Here is a 21,730-nt window from a genome sequence, read left to right on the forward strand (position 1 = left end):
CAATATAGCAATGAAAAAGATGTTTATTAATCACGGTATAAAAATATCTACATGTTTGGAGAAAAGGAGCTAGATGAGAGATAAGAGCACATAGATAAAGTTTAAAGGCAGTTAATTGTGGGTTAGTAGACTGTGGTTGTCCTTAAATTTTTTTATTTATTCATGGTCTCTGACTTTCCTATGTTGAATATACATACTTTTATGCTAAAAGTTTATGTGCTTTGTTTAAAATATAAAGGTTTGGAGTTGGATATGACAGCTCAAACCTGTAATCTCAGCATTCAGGACAAGTTTAACCAGCTTGGGTTATACTTGTGGAACTGTGTCTCAAGGCACAGAGAAACAAAACAATGCCAAAAAAGAAAAGAAACATTATCTTGCTTTGAGGTTTCTCTAGGCAAGACCACTGGAGTGAGTGAAAAGGAAATAAGTTAGCACTCTCCACAAGAAGAGTCTAGGCTGGCTAGGTGCATATGGGCAGATATTTGCATGTAGAGTAGATGAAATGAAGACACAGCATTCAGCAAACTGCTTTGAACTCCTCAGGGATCATAGAAAGCAGAGGTGATCCGAGAAAGAGGGGGAAATAGAATTCAGCCTGAGGCTAGACCAGCCAGCCTATCCCAGGGAGTCTGGAGAGCATGAGGTGGGTTTTCCTGCACCATTCTGCTCCCAGCAATAAGGAATCTTCCTGCAGTGCTGAGGTACCAGTTTCATCATTGGAGATAAGCAAATTGGGCTTTTCTGTGTAGCCCAACATGCCCATAACAGTACACAGCACCCATGCTGATCTCTATTGACTCCATGGGGAGTCTAATGGGATGACAGGGAATAGCTACATACCATAAGGAAATAGATACCTACTCTGTAAGGGAATCACTACATACTGTATGAGGGAATAGACGCATACTATAAGGGAATAGATAACATATTGTGTAAGGAGTGACCATAGGACAGAGCCCAAAGTGGTCAGGTGATGACAGCCGAGTGAGATTAATGCAACGCTCTGGAGTACTAAGAAAAGTTTTAGAAATGTCCTTCTTTGGCATGGGGGTGCCTCAGTGTAGTGTGTGCTTAGTGTGTGTTTGATCTCTATCACCATCACTGCTCATGGAAAGCCTTCACTCTACTGCAGTTCCTTTAGTGACATCGCCTGACTGGCAGAATATTTTGCTTCTAAAAATTGTCCCTGTGTGTGTATGGGGGGAGCGGGGGATGGCTGTCAAAAAAGTGGGAAGTAGGAAGGTGAACAGAAAAAAAGACCTAATAATCAAATCAGATAAAGACATGGTTCACATAGATTTACTCTTAATAAAAAGACGTGAGTAAATTTTTTTTTCAGCCGTAGAATTCTGTAAGCAGAAATATGTAGCTTGTCACATTGCAAAATAGGCAAATTCAAAACTTTACCATTGACAAATAATGTGTCATCGAGGGACTCTTACTTTAGTGTACAATCATGTGTGCGTGCATGGGTGCATATGTATGTGTGTGGCGTGTGAGTGTTTTGAGCCAGGGTCTCATGTACTGGCCAAGGCTGGTCTCTGTTACAAGGATGACCCGGAACTCTAGATCCTCTTGTCTTTACCTCCCAAGTGCAGGGATTAGAGGCCTGTGCCTCTCCTCTTGGCTACCACCCTGCTAAGCCCTTTTTCTCTTTCACTGTCATAGCTGACTACAAGGAGAGCTTCAACACCATTGGAAACATTGAAGAGATCGCGTACAATGCTGTTTCCTTCACCTGGGATGTGAATGAAGAGGCAAAGGTTAGTGAAACCTACCATGACTCTTAATGAATGAAGACTCTTGTTCAAAACCCTGTGTAGTGTTTTCCTAGAAACTTGAGTCAAAAAGAAGAAAATGAGCGTGGTCCCTTTCTTATTTTATTTATTTATTTAGTTATTTGTTTATCTATCATCTCTGTATCTATCTATGTATCTGTATGCATGTATGTATCTGTCTGTCTATTTTGGTTTTTAAAGACTGAGTTTCTTTGTGTAACAGCCTTGGTTCTCCTGGAACTCTCTTTGTAGACCAGGCCAGCCTTGAATTCACAAAGATTCAACTGCCTCTTCCTCCCAAGCACTGGGGCGCTGCTATATTCCCTTTTAGAGGATTCATGCCTTTCTCCTTTTGTTGTGGGGTGTGAGCTTCTGCTCTGAAAAAATGTGATGAGCCGCCATGTTGCCCCTCCTCAGTTCTTCAGGCCACATGTTCCAGTCTAGAACTTGCATCTAACACTTGGAGTCTTGTAAGCCCCCCAGCTTCTCTATGCCACCATCAGGAAGCTTGTATCTTCACAGTGAGCGACATACAGCTTCAGTAGGTGAAGGAGCAGAGCTCCAGAAGTAGGGCTTCCAATCACCTTCACCACGATGACTTTGAAACACTTCTTTGTTGACTGACCCTCTTCTGTTTCTTTGGGTGTAAGTGTAGCTGAGACGTGCAGGGGTAAGTAATGTCTCTGACAAACAGGCATCAAGGACAGATGCCTGCCCTACCTTGGTTTGGATAAGGAAGTGTTTCCACAGATATCCTTGTTTGCTCACAGGTCTGTTTTGAAGGCCCCAAAGCTCATTCTGGGTCTCAGTGTCTTATTCTTCAGCCTCATTTTGCACTTAAAGGATGTTTCAGATAAAACCTAAGCTTGTTTTCTGCTTCAGTTGTGTACCTGTGTACCAGCTGGAGAGTGTTAGAAGACTTTGTCTTTCATCTCAGGAGGAGGTCAATGTAAACAAGGCTGTCAATGCTTCATTGTCCTCAGCGGGAAGGCTGGGTGAGAGAGGAAACTGGCTGGGAGTTTGCAAGCAGGCTTTCCAGAAGAAAATGAATTGCTCAGTGTCTCATTCCACTCATGTATAAAACAATGTAGGTGAAACTGGCTTTAGGCCCAAGAAAGCTGACCCAAATGGGCATTCAGTGACAAGTCAGCAGTGCAGCCTGGAGAATGTTCCAGAGAAGGGAACAGGCCCTACTACAAGATGCTTCACACAGAACTTCAGGCAAAATGTGTCTCTAGCATGCCTGCACACAGCATGTGCTCTTGGTTGCCTGAGACCTCTCCAACTCTCTCCTCACTCCTGAGACTGTCACAGCTTACTGAGGTTGTCTGCGCCATTCCACGGCTCCTGCCGCCTATCTTTCTTTAGCCTGTGCTGGCCCCTGCTCTTTCTGTTTCTCTTTGAGGCTAGACTATTGCACAAAGGGGGTTTGTGTTAGGGCACAGTACTGGGATGTGCTGGAATCTCTGGCAGTCAAAACAAATGTCTCTACAGGCATCTTACTAGGCTTTGGGGGATATCGATCCAGCAAGGGATCCAGTAACCAATCAGCAGTGTGACCAGGGGGAGGCCATATCCACTTCATGGTTACTGAGAAGAAAAATGGGATTTTGCCACAGAAGATGTCCTAGAGTGTTAAAGCTAGCTCTAAACATGCACCACAGTCCTCTCCGTATTTTCAGTATTACAGTCTGCTATAATGGATGGTAGAGACAAGTGAGTTAAGGGCTGTTTCAGTAGGGACCTTTGAAAGAGAAGTGGACATCCCAAGAGACAGGTTCCATGGAAGCTGATGGAATAGTTGATTTGGGGCTACACTAGCTGATCTTGCAGCCAGTTCATTCTACACCACTCACTTGCCATATACAAGTGCTCACTTTATGTATGCATGGATGGATACATGTATGTCTGTGTGCATGAGTGTGCACATGTGTGCCTGTCTGTATGTGAGTTTGCACATATGTGCACAGGTATACTTCTAGGCACACATACTGGTTTTCTGTACACATTGGCAAATGGTCTTGGGCAATATTTTATGATACTTCCTGCAGCAGTGTTTGTTTTATTTCCTTAATACCTATTTTTAGTGAATGTCTTTTGTTTTAAGTGATAAGTAAGCTTTTTAATGTTACAAATGGTTATTACTGATTTTATAGTAAGTAGACTGCAAAAGAAACACTAGGATAGCAGTTGTGGGAAAGACTGTCAGCTAAACAGGGAGGATTGGTGTTATCATACAGAAAATGTTTTCTTTTTGGGGGTTGCTGTTACGTTTATACCCAACAGATATCTGCAGGCTTCAGGAGGGGGTCTCAGCAGCTCAGTCTATATCACAGGATGTTTGGGATTTTTTTTTTGGTGGCCAGAAAACACAGACCAATGGTCCACAAAGCACATGTGTTAATATTGTGCATTTATGAATTATTCTAAATTTTAACATTTTCACCCATGTTTAAAAATAAAGAGTTTTTAGTTTGTTTGTAGCATTTTTTTTGGAGATAGGGTCTCCCTGTGCTGCCTTCTGGGGTGTGGGATTATAGGCCTAAACTATAATACCAGGCTTCATCATTATCATCATCATCACTATTGTTGTTGTTATCACTATTGTTGTTGTTATTATTATTATTATTATTATTATTAGATGCAGGTTTTTTAATTATTTTGATAATTAAGAATTCTAGAGGCACTGGGCCTAAGTTTTCAAGGTTGTAAGTGGCTTTCATGATCAGTGACATTATCCTAGTGCTACTCTGTTCTGGAACTTTCTCTGCCCAGCCCTGGGTATACATTTGAATTTTTATGCACTATGGCATCCACCCGAGGTTCAGGTCTTTGCTAGCTTCCACTGTTGGGAGGTAGCAACACAATGAGATTTAAAATATTTCTCATGTGTATGTGCCAAGTACTTTACCCACTGGGCCTTCTCCTTAGCCCCTCTTCTAATGTTGTGTTTATTGTTTGTGTGTGCGCACACTCCTGTGTGGTCCTTAAAATTGACCCCAGGACTTCCCATGTGCTAGGCAAGTGCTCTGCTTCTGAGGACCTTACGCAGCCCTGCCTCTTAGCCCTGCATCTGTCTTTCCTCTGGAGCAAGCAGGAGAAAGGAGAGGACACCAACACTGAGTCATTTAGCTTCCTTTAGTAATGGGAACAACATTTGGCCAGGAATGTGCTCAAGTTCTGTGGTGGTCCCAGGCTCTGGCCATGGTCCCAAGCTGGCTGCCTGCTTCAGGCCTAGTGGCTACAAGGTTCCACCTCTCAGAGCCGGTTTTTCTGGTTGTGCCACAGTGGCTTTCTGGTAGGTGACTCAAGCAGGCTAAACAGTCTTGGACAGGACCTGTTCCCTTCGGGGTCTGTGCAGTCTGGAGGACCATGCACTGTGCATTGTCTCAGGTTCTTGGTGTGTAGATGGTGGAGTTCTGAGTGTCCCCACTGTCCCCACAGGTGGGCATGGGTCCTGGCCAGTGCAGCAGAAGGCACCTGCAGTGAGGTACAGCTGTGGCCTAGACCTGGCACCAGAGTTTCCAGCATTTGTGTTTATTTTTTCTGGGGACAGGGGTGGTTTTTAAGCCAAGCTGTGTGGCCCAGACTGGCTCAGAACTCACAGCAATCCTCTTGTCTCAGCCTTCCAAATGCTGGTATTACAGGCATTGCCGGCTTCCAGCATCTCATGTCCCCTTCCTCAGTTTTATTTGCCGAGCTGTGGAATGGTGGGGAGTCAGGGTAAACACTCCACAGATGCCTGAGGTCCCACCCAGAGGGTTATGATGGGACAGCTTCTGAGCCTTACTTTCTCACATGACTCTCACCTGCAGGGCATTCCGATTTTAAGTTTTAAGTCAAACACTGGTACTAGAAAGCAGGTTTGCCAAGCACAAATCTCCAAGATGGTGATTTTTCACACAAGACTGTTGAGTCATTCAAGAGTAGTGAGCTTGGAGTACTGGTTCAGAGCATCTCTGCGACGGTGACATCACCCACACGGTGCAGCCCTAACTGCAGCTCTTTCTCAGGTTTCCAGGGAGAGTTCAAATGCCCCCTGCCTCTTCAGTGTTGCTCTCTCTTCCATACTGATTCCAAGGTTAACCTAGTCCCTGAGTGCTAGGATGTCTGTCATGGAGACCATACAGGAGACCAGCGTGAGCGTTAGAGTGCTGCAGAATTCCTTGCACTCTTTGCCTTGTTACCATATTAGGAGACCAGCACACTACACCCTTTGTTTTGTGTTTGCGCCTTCCTACTCTAGCAAATGCTAGGATGAGGGAAGTCACCCCTTCCCCAGTCTTTAAAAAAAAATCCCTCTGCAGCCAATATTTTGGAAGAATCTTAATTCAGTAAAAATATTTCTCAATAGGGATCGAGCATAGCAAAAGTCCTCCCTCTTGATTAGTTTCTTTAGGTGTACAGATTTTAGTAGGTTTATCCTATATTATATGTCTATATGAGTGCAATCCCTATCCAGAAAAGCAAAGAGGATGAACATCAGAAGAAGGAGAAAAAGAGACCTCTGAAAGGCTCTGCCCTGTACACTATCAAAGCAGATACTGAGACTTATTGCCAACCTTTGGGCAGAGTGCAGGGAATCTTATGAAGGAAGTGGGAGACAGTAAGATCTGGAGAGGACAGGAGCTCCACAAGGAGAGCAACATAACCAAAAAATCTGAGCACAGAGGTCTTTCCTGAGATATACTCCAACCAAGGACCATGCATGGAGATAACCTAAGACCCCTACACAGATAATACCCCATGGCAGTTCAGTGTCCAAGTGGGGTTCCATAGTAATAGGAACAGGGACTGTCTCTGACATGAACTGATTGGCCTGCTCTTTGATCATCTCCTCCTGAGTGGGGAGCAGCCTTACCAGGCCACAGAAGAAGACAATGCAGTCACTCCTGATGAGACCTAATAGAATAGGATCAGAAGGAAGGAAAAGAAGACCTCCCCTAAGAGTGGACTTGGGGAGGGGCATGCATGCAGAGGGGGGAGGAAGGGAGGGATTGGGACGGGAGGAGGGAGGGAACCACAGGAAGGATACAAAATAAATAAAGTGTAATTAATAAAGAATTAAAAAATATTTCTCCTTCACCACCACTAAAGACGAGTCTATTACATCTTTCTTTAGAAAAATTTTTGTTTACTGTCTATTATTATTATTAATGTGTCTCTCTGTGTGAGCCTGGGTGCACAGGAGTGAGGACATGCATGTAGAGCTTAGAGGACACTTTCCCAGAGTTGTATCTCTCTTTGTACCTTGTTCTGAGTCAGGGTCTCTTGTCTCTGTCACCCTCCACAGTCCAGGCAGGAGGACATAAACTTCCTGTCTCTGCATCCCATCTCTCAGGAGGACTGTGGGATTACAGACACACCAGCATCCCTAACTCCCTATCTAGGTTGTGGGAACAGGTCTCAGATTGCCAAGCTTGTGTGGCAAGTACTTTTGCCCACTAAGACATCTTGTTGGCCTTTCTTTTGACAAGTTTTAAAGAAAAACCTGCCAGGCTGTGGTGGTACATGCCTTTAATCCCAGTACTGGGGAGGTAGAGGCAGACTGATGTATTTATGAGTTTGAGGACATCCTGGTTTACAGAGCTAGTTCCAGGAGAGCCAGGGCTAAATGGTGAAACCCCATCTTGAAACAAACAAACAAAAGCAACCTAAAATAATTCAGTAATATTAAGCTGGCATAGTAGGGTATTCTTTGCTGCCTTTGGATTTAGCGTCTCTGCCTGTCAGGGTAGAACAAGGCTTCCTGTTTGATGCTGTCTGTCCTGTTTGCCTGAATACCTTCCACTAGCTGCACTTAAGGACTTGATGTGTCCCACTCATCCCTTTATTATTAGATTACCAGTGAATGTTCTTCCAGTCTCAGGAAGAGAGTTTCAGAAACACGTCTGTATCAACAGATGTTTAGGATGCAACTGGATGTACAGGGCTAAGAGATGTCATGGAGGACATTTCTTTGCATCTCAACTTCCAATTTGCATCCCAGTCCTGCAAGATTAGGTAGATGGAAGGGTGGATGCTACCCTCAGGCTCCTGTCCTACCCATCTTCATGGAAGCAAATCATCCATTACAATGAGACCAAAAAAAAGTGCTATAATTTTCCTTTTCCAATAATTGCAGAGTGCAACTTACATGGGCCCAGGAGGGAAGATGGGCATCAGCTTCACCTCCTCAGCAAAGCGGATTAAATGACTCTTCCTGCTTGGCCACAGGCCCCATGTTTAACATCCTCAGCCCCACAGCAGCCGGCCCCCAGAAAAGCTGGTGTGCTGTTTTAACACTTCAGAGCCCAGAGCTTTCCTTATCCTTATGCCCTGGAGCATTACTTGTTTGTATCATAAAAACCATTGTTAATCCCATCACTCAGGAGGCAGAGGCCAGGTGGATCTCTGTGGTTTGAGTCCAGCCTGGTCCACATAGTGAGTTTCAGGATAGCCAGGACTACACAGAGAAACCCTGTCTTGAAAAACCAAAAAGAACTACCACCACCAACAATAACAAAAGCCCAAACCATTGACCAGAATGGACGTAGCTACTACTTCAGATATTTTGCTCTCTTCAGCTGAGTGCTTGTATGTGTGTAGACTAACTTGACATCAACAATCTCTGCTGAATGTGTGTGTACGTGCCCACTCACACATGCGTGCTCTGAATAGCCTAACATTAGTGGGTCTTTCTACTCTGTACATACTAAAGAGCAGCATTTCCCAAGACTGCAGTTCTGAGGTATTTAACTGGGTTCTTTCTACCTTTACACATTTATTCTCTATCTACTCACCTCTCTAGTTCTTTCTCTGGTATCCTGAAATTTATTTTCACATTTATGGGCTTGTGTTTTTCTTTTATACTTTTTTCCTGTCATGAATAGTAGAGACTTTTTGTTCTTTTCCTTTTGTTCAAAACCATGCAAGAGGCCCAGCATCTAACACACAAACAAAACTAAGATGGAGATTATTTTCAGAGAAGATGAAGGTATGTGCAACTTAAGCAATCAAATAAGCAAACACACTGCAAGTTGTTCTGACCTTCACACACACCCCACAGGAGAGAGAGGAGGAGGAGGAATGGAGAGAGAGAGAGAGGATTTAGAATAAAAAGTTGTCTGTAAGCTTGTACCTGTAGAAACCCATCAGGTGATTGTGGCCATGGCGTGCTGACATTTCCCCTGAGCCCTGCTTCCTTACTAGTCAACTTCTAATTAATGTTAAGTATCTGAGTTTGCTCTAATATTTAAAAGATGTCATCTAAAGCTGAGGCTGTTTTTTGAGGAGTGGTTGTTGAGATGGCTGGCTGATGACAACTGAAGATAAGAGGTCTCCATCCATCTGTAAATCTGTCTCTGAGGAAGACAAAAGCCAATGGGAAGCAGTGCCTAGCAGCACCTGTACTATAGGGCAAGTAGGCAGAGTCAGTGTGTAGAGATCTGAGGACCTGTGTCCTGTAGAGCAACTTCCCTTGTCTCTCCTCCTGTGTGTTGGTTTCTTCCTTCAGGTGCTCCTCTCTAAAGGTGCAGCTAGTGGTGAGCAAGCCCCACCCAGTCCCTGCATGTGAGCCAGGAGTGGACAGTACAGTCCCTCTGAGTTTAAGAGACAGCTTGTTAACAGAGCAGGTCTGTGATGGCAGTGACATTTCACTACAAGAAAGCAGTGAAATGGGGAGAACAGAATTTTTTAATCTTGTACAACTTTATAGTTACTTTAGGTGAGTGAGATTATGCTAATTAAAAGCTATCCTTAAACTCAGTACCTATCATGTCTCAGGTTTGCTATTTCTTTTCTTCCTCCTCCTCTTTCATTTTTTCATTTTAATTTTTATTTGGGTGTGTGTGTGTTTGTATGCATTTCCCATAGAGGCCAAAAGAGGCTGTCAGATTCCCCTTGAACTGGAGTTATAGGCAGTTGTAAACTTCCAAATGAAAGACTCCCAGGAGCCTATCTAGACGGGGAGACCCCGCTTCCCAAGGAACAGCGAGACCAGCCTTCGGATGCAAGCCGCAAGAGGTTTATTTTGATACACGGGTACCCGGGGTGACCAAGCCTATCGGAGGACTTGTGCGCCTCTCGGTTGGGGTGACGGGTTTTTATAGGGCTCGGGAGCAGGAGGCGCGGTTACAGAAGCGAGAAGCATAGTTACAGGGGTCTGATTGGGTGGTTTGAACAAAGCCGTAGTTAAGTCACGTACCCAGAACAGGGAAGGCGGGAAGGCAGATTGTGAGCCGAGTCACGTACCCACCCGGAACCGGGAAGGTGGGAAAGAATGCAGCGAGGTAGCTCTTCCCTCAGGGAACTTACTGCTATACCGCACCTACTCTACATAGTGTTAACAATCGCTGCTTATCTTTTGGTCTCTCATTTCCCCCTTTCCTACGATCATTTGAAGACCCAATCTTGGGTCTTCCAGATATGACCCCTTGTATCTTATAGATTATTTTTTATAATGGGATCTGGGGTCCCTTCAGGGTGGATATAGGGGTAGTAAGCCAAGGAGAACTATTACAGGATCTCTCTAGGCTTTTAGCCCAGTTGCTGCAATATTAGTGTCCATTTCAGCTAAGCAGATGTCCAAGACAATAGCTAATGCCAGGGAGCCCCTTTTGACTTAGCATTTCAGCCTGCTAGGGGGAATTTGGGCGTAGATCCGTCTTCTGGAGCTTCTTCGAGCTGACCATTGGACCGTAGGCATCAGGGGCTAGGAAGGCTGAAATGCCAGTCAAAGGCTGGGCAATGGGGAAGTCCCAAGCATCTGGTTCATTGATCCACCCGAAGAGGCAGGGAGCAATCATGTCAGTTTCCAGGAAGTCCAGATCTCAGCTTGCAGTCCACAGCTGATCCCGGACAGAGTTAAACAGGTGAAGATCTGCTGAGACAAATTCAGACTGGAGAGAGAAGTTAAAATTTGTCTATTAAATGGGAAAGATCAGGGAAAATCTCATCTGCGATCCTTTTGAGCTATGCCAGATCCAGGTCACATCCTGAAACTCACATGAAATTTTAGTACACAAAAGGAAATATACATAATTTTAAATACTCAGAAAAGTAACATCTCAGCAAATCAAACATTTTGAGAGTAACAGGTAAAACTGCATCCCACTGAATGAGTATCAGTTAGCTGTTTGTTTTATAACCTTTATACACAACCTAAGTGTGTCCACAGTAACATTTTTTTTTTGTGGGCATAGCTGTTTGTAATTAGTCACGAATGAAGCTTGGCCATTCTTATACACTCAGCATATACTTTTAGTTTTCACTTTTACTTTTATGTTTACACTGGAAAGTTAGGCAGAAATACATTACTGGCTTTTAGTGCTAAACCCTGGATGCTTGGACTTTCCTTAACAAAGCAACTAGAAGGAATAGGTTTGGGATATTTCTGTGTCAAAATCTACCCCAGAAATGGCAGATATTAAGAATACCATACTAAAAGCTATGACTTTTGGGTCAGATACACACATTAAACAGATGTTTTTAAAATAACAAGAAGCACCTTTAGTCTATCTTCAGAAGCCAACAAAGGAAATTAAAATCTTAACCTGGTGACTGAATAATAAGCAGTTATTGCTCCATCAACTTATCAGAACTCTATTGATCAATGTCAACACTCTGAACTTTTAAAATTTTATAACATAAGCACAACAGTAGCAAAGGGGGGAGAAATTTAAAATATTTCCCATTTTTAATCTGCTTTAATTATATCTTAAAAAAAACTCCTTAGACTCTCCAATCTTTTGAATTTATCAACCCTGAAACATTTTTTAAACTAAATAATAACACTCTAGATTTTTACAACCTAAACTCCTATATTCTCAGACTCTATATAAGCTCCACTTATTTATCATAAGACATGAGTCCTGTGAGCAAGGCAAACCTGTCTTTTTTTCTAAATAAGGTATCTAGTACTCTGTGGTTCTAGCTAATGAGTTGATCAATGAGCTAACAGTCGATCTAATTGTCTTTTCTCTAGCTGCAAAGCTACCGTAAGCTTAGCATAGCCGTCAAGGTGTTCAGAGACCTGAGAAGGATAAATTATAAGCTAAATAAATACCAATCCACGTGCCAATCAAAATGACAGGGATGACTAGTTAGCCCATTACCTAGGCAGTGTCCCTGGCTCCTGTGTTTCAGCATCCTGAACAGACGCAGTTCTGCCAGGCACATAAGATGAGAGACTGTTTCTGTGGAGAAAGAAACGAGAGAATGGCCTCACCTCGCCCTTAGCAATGTGAAACATTGACTCCAGGTGTCCACAGTTTTGGCTGGGCCCTAACAGTAGGCCAGTTGAGGCAGTATTGCCCAGTGGTTAGCATACCACAATCCAGAGTAGCATTCATCTGTCGTTGTGCCCAAATCTTCTCAGAGACCTTGGGGGACCTACTGCCAGGATTGCGGGACTTCCTGTCACAATAAGCTTACACATGTTAAAATGCCTAATTCAGATTTCTGACAAGCTTGAGGGCCAGCATATCCGAGTTACTCTGTTTTTATCATCTGCTCTAAACTGTGTCCTATAAAACAGAATGCTATGATCTCAAATTCTAGCATATTTTCGAGATGCATGTCCTAGAAGTATATATTTTAAGACAAATAGACAAGAGACTAGGTAAGGCTCAACTGCAGTATTTAGCATGACTTTAAATCTGTTCTTTCTGAACTAAAATCAAAGCAAACCTTTTAATCGGATACAGTTTATAGAGAGGCTAGCTAATCTTGATGCTCCTACCACTTGCATTAAAATTGAACATTAAAAAGCTTTGCATTTAGCACTAATGACTAAACATATCGCCGGACCAGCATGGCGGCTGGCCACGTGTAACCGAACTGAGCTGGAATCCTTAAACAAACATGGCAGCCAAACTACAGCTTTACGAGCTCTCCATTGCTGAACCATCATGGCGGCTGGCCATGTGCTAGCATTAGCACAGGCTGTGACTGACAATACCAAACATGGCCATTAGGTGCTGATGATACAGCAAACACTTCGGAGCTTCCATAATCCCCCACAACCAAAAGTTCCCAGTAATCGAACAAGCTTTAGAACCAACTACATAACAGAACAATTTTAAACTGTAATTATTTTAGCCATACCAAACCTATCAGCTAAAATTTTTTCCTTAAAAGAGCATAAAAAACATTTTGTAATGAGGAATCACCAGCCTTTTAAATGAAGTATAACATTTTAAAATACAGTTTTTCTTTAAATCATATTAACTCTCTGGCTTTTTATAACACATCCACTAACCTTCTGCAACATGCTATATACATTTAAATTTCTAGCTTTTCTTTTCTGGCTTAACCAGACATGCTTACTTTTTTGCTCTCTTTCTTGCTTTTTAGACAACATAAAAACTCTCACTAAAATCCTTTCCATTCTGACATGATCCTGCTGAAGCCCAGAGTCTACGTACGATTTGCTTTTTATAGGCAAAGCAAAAGCAAGTTACATTACTATAAAGAGGAGTTCTGAAACTGCCAAATTTTTTTTTAAAATAACTTTCCTGCATCTGATAACATAAAGGTAACAACCAAACTCTAAGGAACTTAGAACAAGCTTTAAGGAACTTGGTGAAACTTCCCCTTTTCTTTGTCTCAAGATAAAGAACAGGGTGTAAACATGTTTTTTTTATAAACAAAGCAGCTTATCAAACAAACAGCTCTCCATAAGATACATTTCAAAAACTGCAATTTTCTCAGTCATAGTCATACCCAAATGTCTGATAAACTTTAAACAATTTTTTAAAACCGTTTTTGCAATATTAAAACAAAGTGCCCCTTTTGTAGAAGTCACAAGGCATAAACATAATCTTTAAAATTAAAACCAGATTTTAAAACCAGAATTTACCAGTGCAAGCAATTTAATTGTTAAAACCAATACCAATTTAAAATAAGCTATCCTTTTAACCTAGAAGGAAATGAGAATTATTTGACCAAGGTTTTTCTTTTTTTTTTTTATCCATACCAAGATGGTGGTTACATTATAAAATCACATGGTGAAGTCAAGATGGCGGCGAGACACTGAGACACTTTAGACCACGTGGCAGCCTATACAATATGCGCTTATGGATCTAATAAGGCGCATAGGCACACATTTTAAACAAATTTCGTGAGGCCTTTCAGAACAGAAAACAAAAGGTAGACAGACAAACAACACTCACTACACTTATGACAAAAATCAGGCAGACAGAAGACAACACAAACCGCGCGGTACGAGATCGGTGCCAAAGCGAACACAAAAATTCAGATGGAGACCTTGTCGGAGGTCCGGTTCCTCCGTCTCCCAGATGAAGCACGTAGCCTTCTCTCAGGGGCGTCGCCCCAAAGAGTCCCACTCGGCTCGTGTTTCCAGACAGGAGGGAACCCAAGAAGGGTTACCTTTCAGACGGGGAAGCAAATGATTCCCCTACCAGGCACTCCTGAGACGTCTCCCAGGAGGCACGGAAAAGAAGTCCAAGCCCATCGGCTCCTTCTAGTTTCCGTCTGATACAGATGACCTGGCCAAGTCCAGACCACAGGGGGACTCGAACCCCCTGGAAATGAACTCACACAAAGACAGACCGTTCTGTGAGACACAAGACTCACAGAACAAGAAGCCGGCAGGTCTTACCTCCCGACGCTGGGTCGGTGGTCCCTGGGCGGGGGTCTCAGATCTCGGTGGGACCTCCAAATGAAAGACTCCCAGGAGCCTATCTAGACGGGGAGACCCCGCTTCCCAAGGAACAGCGAGACCAGCCTTCGGATGCAAGCCGCAAGAGGTTTATTTTGATACACGGGTACCCGGGGTGACCAAGCCTATCGGAGGACTTGCGCGCCTCTCGGTTGGGGTGACGGGTTTTTATAGGGCTCGGGAGCAGGAGGCGCGGTTACAGAAGCAAGAAGCATAGTTACAGGGGTCTGATTGGGTGGTTTGAACAAAGCCGTAGTTAAGTCACGTACCCAGAACAGGGAAGGCGGGAAGGCAGATTGTGAGTCGAGTCACGTACCCGGAACAGGGAAGGCGGGAAGGCAGATTGTGAGTCGAGTCACGTACCCAGAACCGGGAAGGCGGGAAGGCAGATTGTGAGCCGAGTCACGTACCCACCCGGAACCGGGAAGGCGGGAAAGAATGCAGCGAGGTAGCTCTTCCCTCAGGGAACTTACTGCTATACCGCGCCTACTCTACATAGTGTTAACAATCGCTGCTTATCTTTTGGTCTCTCACAAACATGGGTGCTAGGAACCAAGTTTGGATCCTCTGGAAGAGCACTGAATGCACTTAATTGCTGAATCATTTTTCCAGCCTCATCTAGCTGTCTCTTTTCCAGTATTTCTTTTTTCATCTGAGATGTCTAACAGGTGCTGTTGTTGAGTCAAGCTTTCATGTAGCAGAGGCTGGCTGTGATCTCTTGATAATCCTGCCACCATTGCCCAGTGCTGGAATTACAGGCTTGTGCAATCACACCCTGCTTTATTGGTGCTCTGTGCCAAGTACAGGGCTCTTAGAAAGCTAAACTTCTGAGTCTGGAGATGACTTAGTGGTTAAGAGCACTAGTCTTGTAGAGGACCCAAGTTCTATTTCCAGCACTCACATGGTGGCTCACAACCATCTGTGACTCCAGCTTTGAAGGGTCTGATGCTTCTAAACTCATAGAGCCTGGGCCATGCAAATGGTATACATACATACATACATACACACACACACCACATACACACACCACGCACACACACGCAAAACACTTCTGTTCATAGAATAAAATGCATAAATCTGAAAAGTAATTTACAAAAATCTAAATTTGGTAGTCATGGTGTACCTTCCTAGGGCATGCTTCTAAATGGACTCTCCCTTGAACTCTTCCTTGAACTCCTGGACACCAGAGGAGGGGACAAGATGTGCAAACATTGGTTTTCAGAATGCACAGAGAGAGAGAATGGACTGCCTAAAGGATGCCATAGTTCCGGGTGAGCAAGGTTCATAACTTTGCTGGTTCCCTACCCCACAGCATCAACAGGAAGTTGATGCCTTTTCTTAGGGAGCTTCTATGGCAGTTAAAAGATAAAGCCGTTTGTGCACAAGTTACCATTCACTTAGACTAAGTTAGTATTTTGCTTAACTTAGGCCGATTTTAAGCAGGTTATCTGATAGAGAATATTATAGGGCATCCCATGGTCTCAAAAGTAAAGAGAGCACTGGGAGAGGCTCCTGGGAGAGGTCTCAGAAGGATTGAGTTACACACAGCCGAGCAGGGCAAATGGCGTTTTTATGGGTTTGCTGGGGCGTGGTGTGGGCGGAGGGAGCTTTAAAAGGGAAAGACAAACATTTGCTGGAATCTGTGGTATTGAACTTAAACAAAGCCTTGCCTTTGTTCCTCTTTTATAAGGTAAGGGCTGACAGGAAAACTGGAGCTAATGCTTGTGAACAAGGAGTAATCTTTGGATGGCATCTCACCGAAGATATCAGTTGATCTTTTGTTAGTGTGGAGCAGCCATGGTCTCTGCCCTGCATTCTACTTACAGCTCTGAACTTCACAGCTATAAACTATTGTGTTGTGCAGAGAATTGGATTACACACTTGGATTTCATGACATAATGGTGTGTGCCTGTGTGCACAATGACTAATATTTGTTCAGCAATTACTATATATCAGGCACCCTGCTAGGCCTTTATACGTATTATCCAATTATTCGTGATTCTAACCAGGTGACAGCTTTCATCTGAGGAGTGAGTTGAAGTTAGTAGCTTACCTCAGTAACACAGCAAATTCACAACAGAGCCAAGCAAGTCTAGGCTGAGCACAGTCCTTCCATAGTGCTGGTCTATGTTGGGAGGACTGTGAAGGGACATCTCCACTCTCATGGCCAGGGAGACAAGGGTGTATTTGAGGCAGCAGATGAGATACCAGTTTTGAGAGATGGGATTCCTGGCCAGGCACAGGTCCTGCTCTCAGAGAAGCTAAGACAGGCCTGGAACTAAGGTGAACTTCCAAGACTCTTGCCTCCACCTCCCAGCACTGGTATCACAGGCAGGAACCACTGAGGCATGGCTTTTTCTTCTCCACTTTCAGCTGGAGAAAACAACTTAAGCAGCAAATTTATGTTCCTGTGTACAGTTGTATACAAAAACCACACAGACATTCACACTGGCATTGGTTATAAACTAAAAGCTGGAAACAGCCTAATTGGGGGGGGGGATTTCTCATGCTATATGTAAGCATTTTTAAAGAGACACAGCTATCAGATTTCATCATTATGTGGGAAAAGTGAGAATTGGGAATATGTGTTCTCTTCTGCCCTTTGAGAATAGGACAGAACTCACATTTGCATAGTACACTGAGGTACTTGACTGGGGAGCAAGGGCGGGAGAGTGTTTGCAGTTTTGCTTTTGGTGCCTTTTGAGTTTTGTATTGGATTGGAGCATTACAAAGTTTTTAGATCTGGGGATGTGGCTAAGTTGCTAGGTCCTATCCAGAGAGGGTGTGATAGAGAGAAAGAGAGGACAAGAAAGCAAAACCACCAAAAAGTTGACTGAATTTACACTTAAATTCCCACAACAGGGAGCTTGTCAATGTGTGAAGCAGTCACTGTTAGGCAGTGTCCAAGGCCCTCCTCATCCTAGTATGCTGCTGTGTAAGATCCAATGGGGTGGCAGAGCTGAACAGTGAAAATTGGAGATGAATGGAGTCTCTGGCCTAGACATCCCTCCTGCTAAGTTCTGTGGAGAAGTAGACTTAATGATTTTTTTTTTGAGACAGGGTTTCTCTGTGTTGTTCTGGCTGTCTTGGAATTCACTATTTAGACTGGGATGTCCTTGAACTAAAAATCCCACCTTCCTCTGCGTCCCAGTGCTGGGATTAAAGGCATGCACCACCAGTCAGCCGATTTGATATTTTAAAAATAAATTTACCTTGATTTAATGTTTGTTTAATCATTGAGGCTTATAAACTGGAGTCATCTGAGGTTGGCTTTACAAACTCCCTGAGGAAAAATCTGGCCAGGATAGGGTAGTGTCCCCCTGAAAGAGCAGGGTTGGGGGCCCCTGTGGTGCAGTAGAGCTACCTGAGCAGTGCACAGGGGTGGTCTGCTTGACTGCTCTGGCTCTGAGGAAGAACAGTTACAAAGATGAGCATCATGGAGGTTGGCTGTGGACTGTGTGGTGGGTGGCGAGGTTGGGGAAGCTCCTTACTTTTGCTTGCATGGCTCCTTTCCGGTTGAAAAGTATGGCCTCATTTAAATACCATAGCACCAAAGTGGGGATTATTAGAGCTTCTCAAAAGACAGGGTCTGCAAGAAGGAGGGCTGGCTGAAGGAGCTTCCTTCTGCTCCTTCCTTCCTTCCTTCCTTCCTTCCTTCCTTCCTTCCCTCCCTCTCCCCTTCTCTTTCTTTCTTTTTTCATTCTTTCGTTCTCTCTCTCTCTGTTTTTGTTCAAGACTTTCACCCTGCTCTCAGCTGTAGAGAAAGCTGGCATCTTCTAACCCCCTCACTGCAGGTGACACCACTTACCACTTGCTTTGGAGGCTGTAGCCGAAGCCTCTGGCTCCCTGGGGAGCCCTGTGCCCTTTCACTACCAGCCTGCCTGGCCCAGGTTTGTCTTACATTTTTAATGTTTCACCTACTCTGGAAGGGTGTGAACCCTGCCACTCCGGAGCCCCACTGCTTTTCTCAGGTCTCACTGGGCCTCTTACTGGGTACTGTGGCCCACACCTACTTGTCCCACTTGACCCATGACACACGGGCCCCAGGGCAGCTTCGGCGCTGATTCCAGGGATCTCCGCATCCTGCAGCCTTTGTTCTCACCCCTGATTCCTACAGGGAGCCTTCCCAGTTAAGCTCTTTACTTCTTTGCAAGTTCTCATAGCAAGTATGGTTTGTATTGTTCAACTAATTATGCTTGTTCCACAACACTGACTAGAACTGGGCATGAGCAGTGCTCTTGTCCCGGGAGCAGGGCCTGCTGTTAGAGAGCCTCTGTGCTTCTCATCTGTAGCCCTTCCAAGGGTGTGAGCATGTGTGGATAGGGAGGTGGTTTGCTGGACGGACAGACAGACAATCATGTTGAGTATGTTGTTGGTCTTATCGTAGCTATACTGCTACCTCAGTCACTAGGTAGGTAAATGGGCACGCAGACGCGCTGTCAGGTAGCTTCAGAGGGTATATCCGGTCAGCAGTGACCCACTGTGTGGTCTTGACAACTTCAGCTACTCTGTCAGTCTCAGCTTCTAGGTACTATTATGAAAGCACGATTGTGCATAAAGGAAAAATGCATATTTGGAAAAAAAATTATGTTTCTTAACTCATTGAGTAAATACTTGATGAGGAACCTAAGCCTGGCAGAATGAAGCTGACCTGAGACAGAGAAATGGCCTTTTGGGCTTTTGCCCTCATGGAACAGGTAACTAAACACATTAAATTCAAATACTTCTTCAGTGTATGAAGAAAACAGAAAAGAGAAATGCAGTCAAGTATGCCTCTGGATGGGAAGGAGAGAAAAGTAACTCTGGCTTGTGTGTCTGAAGAGTTAGTATTGAACTGAAGTCTCAAAGGGGGCGGGGTAGTCGTCCAGTCGTCCAGTGTGGATCTGCAGAGACAGCAGACCAAAGTGCCCTGAAATGGACCAGATTTGACGTGCTCTGAAAACAACAACAGAAAACACACTGGTGGTGGAAAAACAGAAAAACCATGGCAGGGTAGAATGTGAGAGCAACTCAAATGTTCATCTGTGTATTCAGACGCACTTGTAGCATGTGTAAAAAATAAAATACATTGTAAGAATGAAAGATAAAACAAACAAAAAAAAAGAAATACAGTAATCATATCTACAAGTGCTGTATAATCGGAGGCTTCAGGAAATCCTGAACAAAACAGCAAAGGGGCCTGAGAGCAGGTGTGGGGGCTGGTCTTGCCTTGCTATCCTCACCTCTGAGCACACTGCCAGCACAGGAGGATGCTTGTCACTGCTGGGTGAGTCACAGCGTGAAGTGAGCGATAGCTCACATTTTATTATGTTCTTGCTTGGCTAGAGTTTACTCTTACTTTTTTGCCTGTTTCATTTGTCATTCCATCTGCACTCATGTGGAAGAAAAATGACAAAATGTAAGGAAACTATCTAAAGGTCTTTAATAAGAACCAAGAACTAATCCCAGCACCTGGGAGGCAGAGGCAGAGGCAGAGGAAGAGGCAGGAGGATCTCTGAGTTCAGGACAGAGAACTATCTATCTAGTGTGTTCCAGGACAGCTAGAGCCACATAGTGAGATCCTGCCTAAGGAAGGAGAAGGGGAGAGAAGAAGGAGGAGGGGTGGGAGAAGGAGAGAGGGAGAAAGGGAAAGAAGGAGGGGGAGGAGAGGGAGGAAGAAGAAAAAAGAGGAGAGAAATTGGCACCAACACACTTACTTATTTATATAATATTCATGAAGGGAGAATGGGTTCTAGTGTTAAACTTATTTCTGGGTGCACACCCTACCTGTGGTTATTGCAATAAACCTGTGTGATTCTTTAGATGAGTTCTTTAGGATCCTGAGTATTAGGAAATACATTAATATATAAATAGCCTTTAGCCAGAAAGATAGTACAAGTACAAAATTCAATTTGTATGAAGTCAAATAAATCCATGACACTGAATCATGGTTGTGAGGATTTAGTTTTAAATCTTAAATTGCTTTCTAAATTAAATCAATTAAAGATAGGGTTGACTGTTTCTATTGGAAAGCCCAAGAAACAGTGGAAATTTATAATGAGATCATGGGATCAATGGAACCGAACAGAGGACCCAGAAATAAACCCACACACTTATGGACACCTGATCTTTGACAAAGACGCCAAAACCATACAATGGAAAAAAGATAGCATCTTCAACAAATGGTGCTGGTCTAACTGGATGTCTACATGTAGAAAAATGAAAATAGATCCATACTTGTCACCCTGCACAAAACTGAAGTCCAAGTGGATCAAAGACCTCAACATAAAACCAGACACATTAAATCAGCTTGAAAAAAAAGTGGGAAATACCCTAGAACTCATTGGTACAGGGGAAAACTTCCTGAACAGAACACCAACAGCACAGGCTCTAAGAGCAACAACCAATAAATGGGACCTCATGAAACTGAAAAGCTTCTGTAAAGCAAAGGACACCGTCATCAAAACAAAGCGACCACCTACAGATTGGGAAAGAATCTTCACCAACCCTTTATCTGACAGAGGACTCATATCCAGTATATATAAAGAACTAAAGAAGCTGAAAAGCAGCAAACCAAGTAATCCACTTAAAAAATGGGGAACAGAGCTAAACAGAGAATTCTCTGTAGAGGAATACCGAATGGCAGAGAAGCACTTAAAGAAATGCTCAACCTCATTAGCCATTAGGGAAATGCAAATCAAAACAACCCTGAGATTTCACCTTACACCCATGAGAATGGCCAAGATCAAAAACTCAAGTGACAACACATGCTGGAGAGGTTGTGGAGAAAGGGGAACCCTTCTCCACTGCTGGTGGGAATGTAAACTTGTACAACCACTCTGGAAATCAATCAGACAACTAGGAATAGCGCTTCCTCAAGATCCAGCCATACCACTACTGGGCATATATCCAAAAGAGGCTCAAGTACACAAAAAGGACATTTGCTCAACCATGTTTGTAGCAGCTTTATTTGTAATAGCCAGAAGCTGGAAACAACCCAGATGCCCCTCAACTGAAGAATGGATGCAGAAATTGTGGTACATCTACACAATGGAATATTACTCAGCAATGAAAAATAAGGAAATTATGAAATTTGCAGGTAAATGGTGGGATCTGGAAAGGATCATCCTGAGTGAGTTGTCTCAGAAGCAAAAAGACACACATGGTATATACTCACTCATATAGACATACAACATAGGACAAACCCACTAAAACCTGTGCATCTAAAGAAACTAAGCAAGAGAGAGGACCCTAACTAAAACGTCCAAACCCCATCCAGAAAGGCAAAGAGGATGGACATCAGAAGAAG

General features: G+C 43.7%; 1 pseudogene; it reads left to right on the plus strand.

Moving 5' to 3' along the window:
- The first annotated feature begins 1,215 nt into the window (after window positions 1–1,215).
- LOC132650920 (grainyhead-like protein 2 homolog) overlaps window positions 1,216–21,730 on the plus strand; it is a 59,353-nt pseudogene continuing 38,838 nt past the window's right edge.

The sequence above is a fragment of the Meriones unguiculatus genome, assembly GCF_030254825.1.
Source record: "Meriones unguiculatus strain TT.TT164.6M chromosome 13 unlocalized genomic scaffold, Bangor_MerUng_6.1 Chr13_unordered_Scaffold_34, whole genome shotgun sequence".
Taxonomy (NCBI): domain Eukaryota; kingdom Metazoa; phylum Chordata; class Mammalia; order Rodentia; family Muridae; genus Meriones; species Meriones unguiculatus.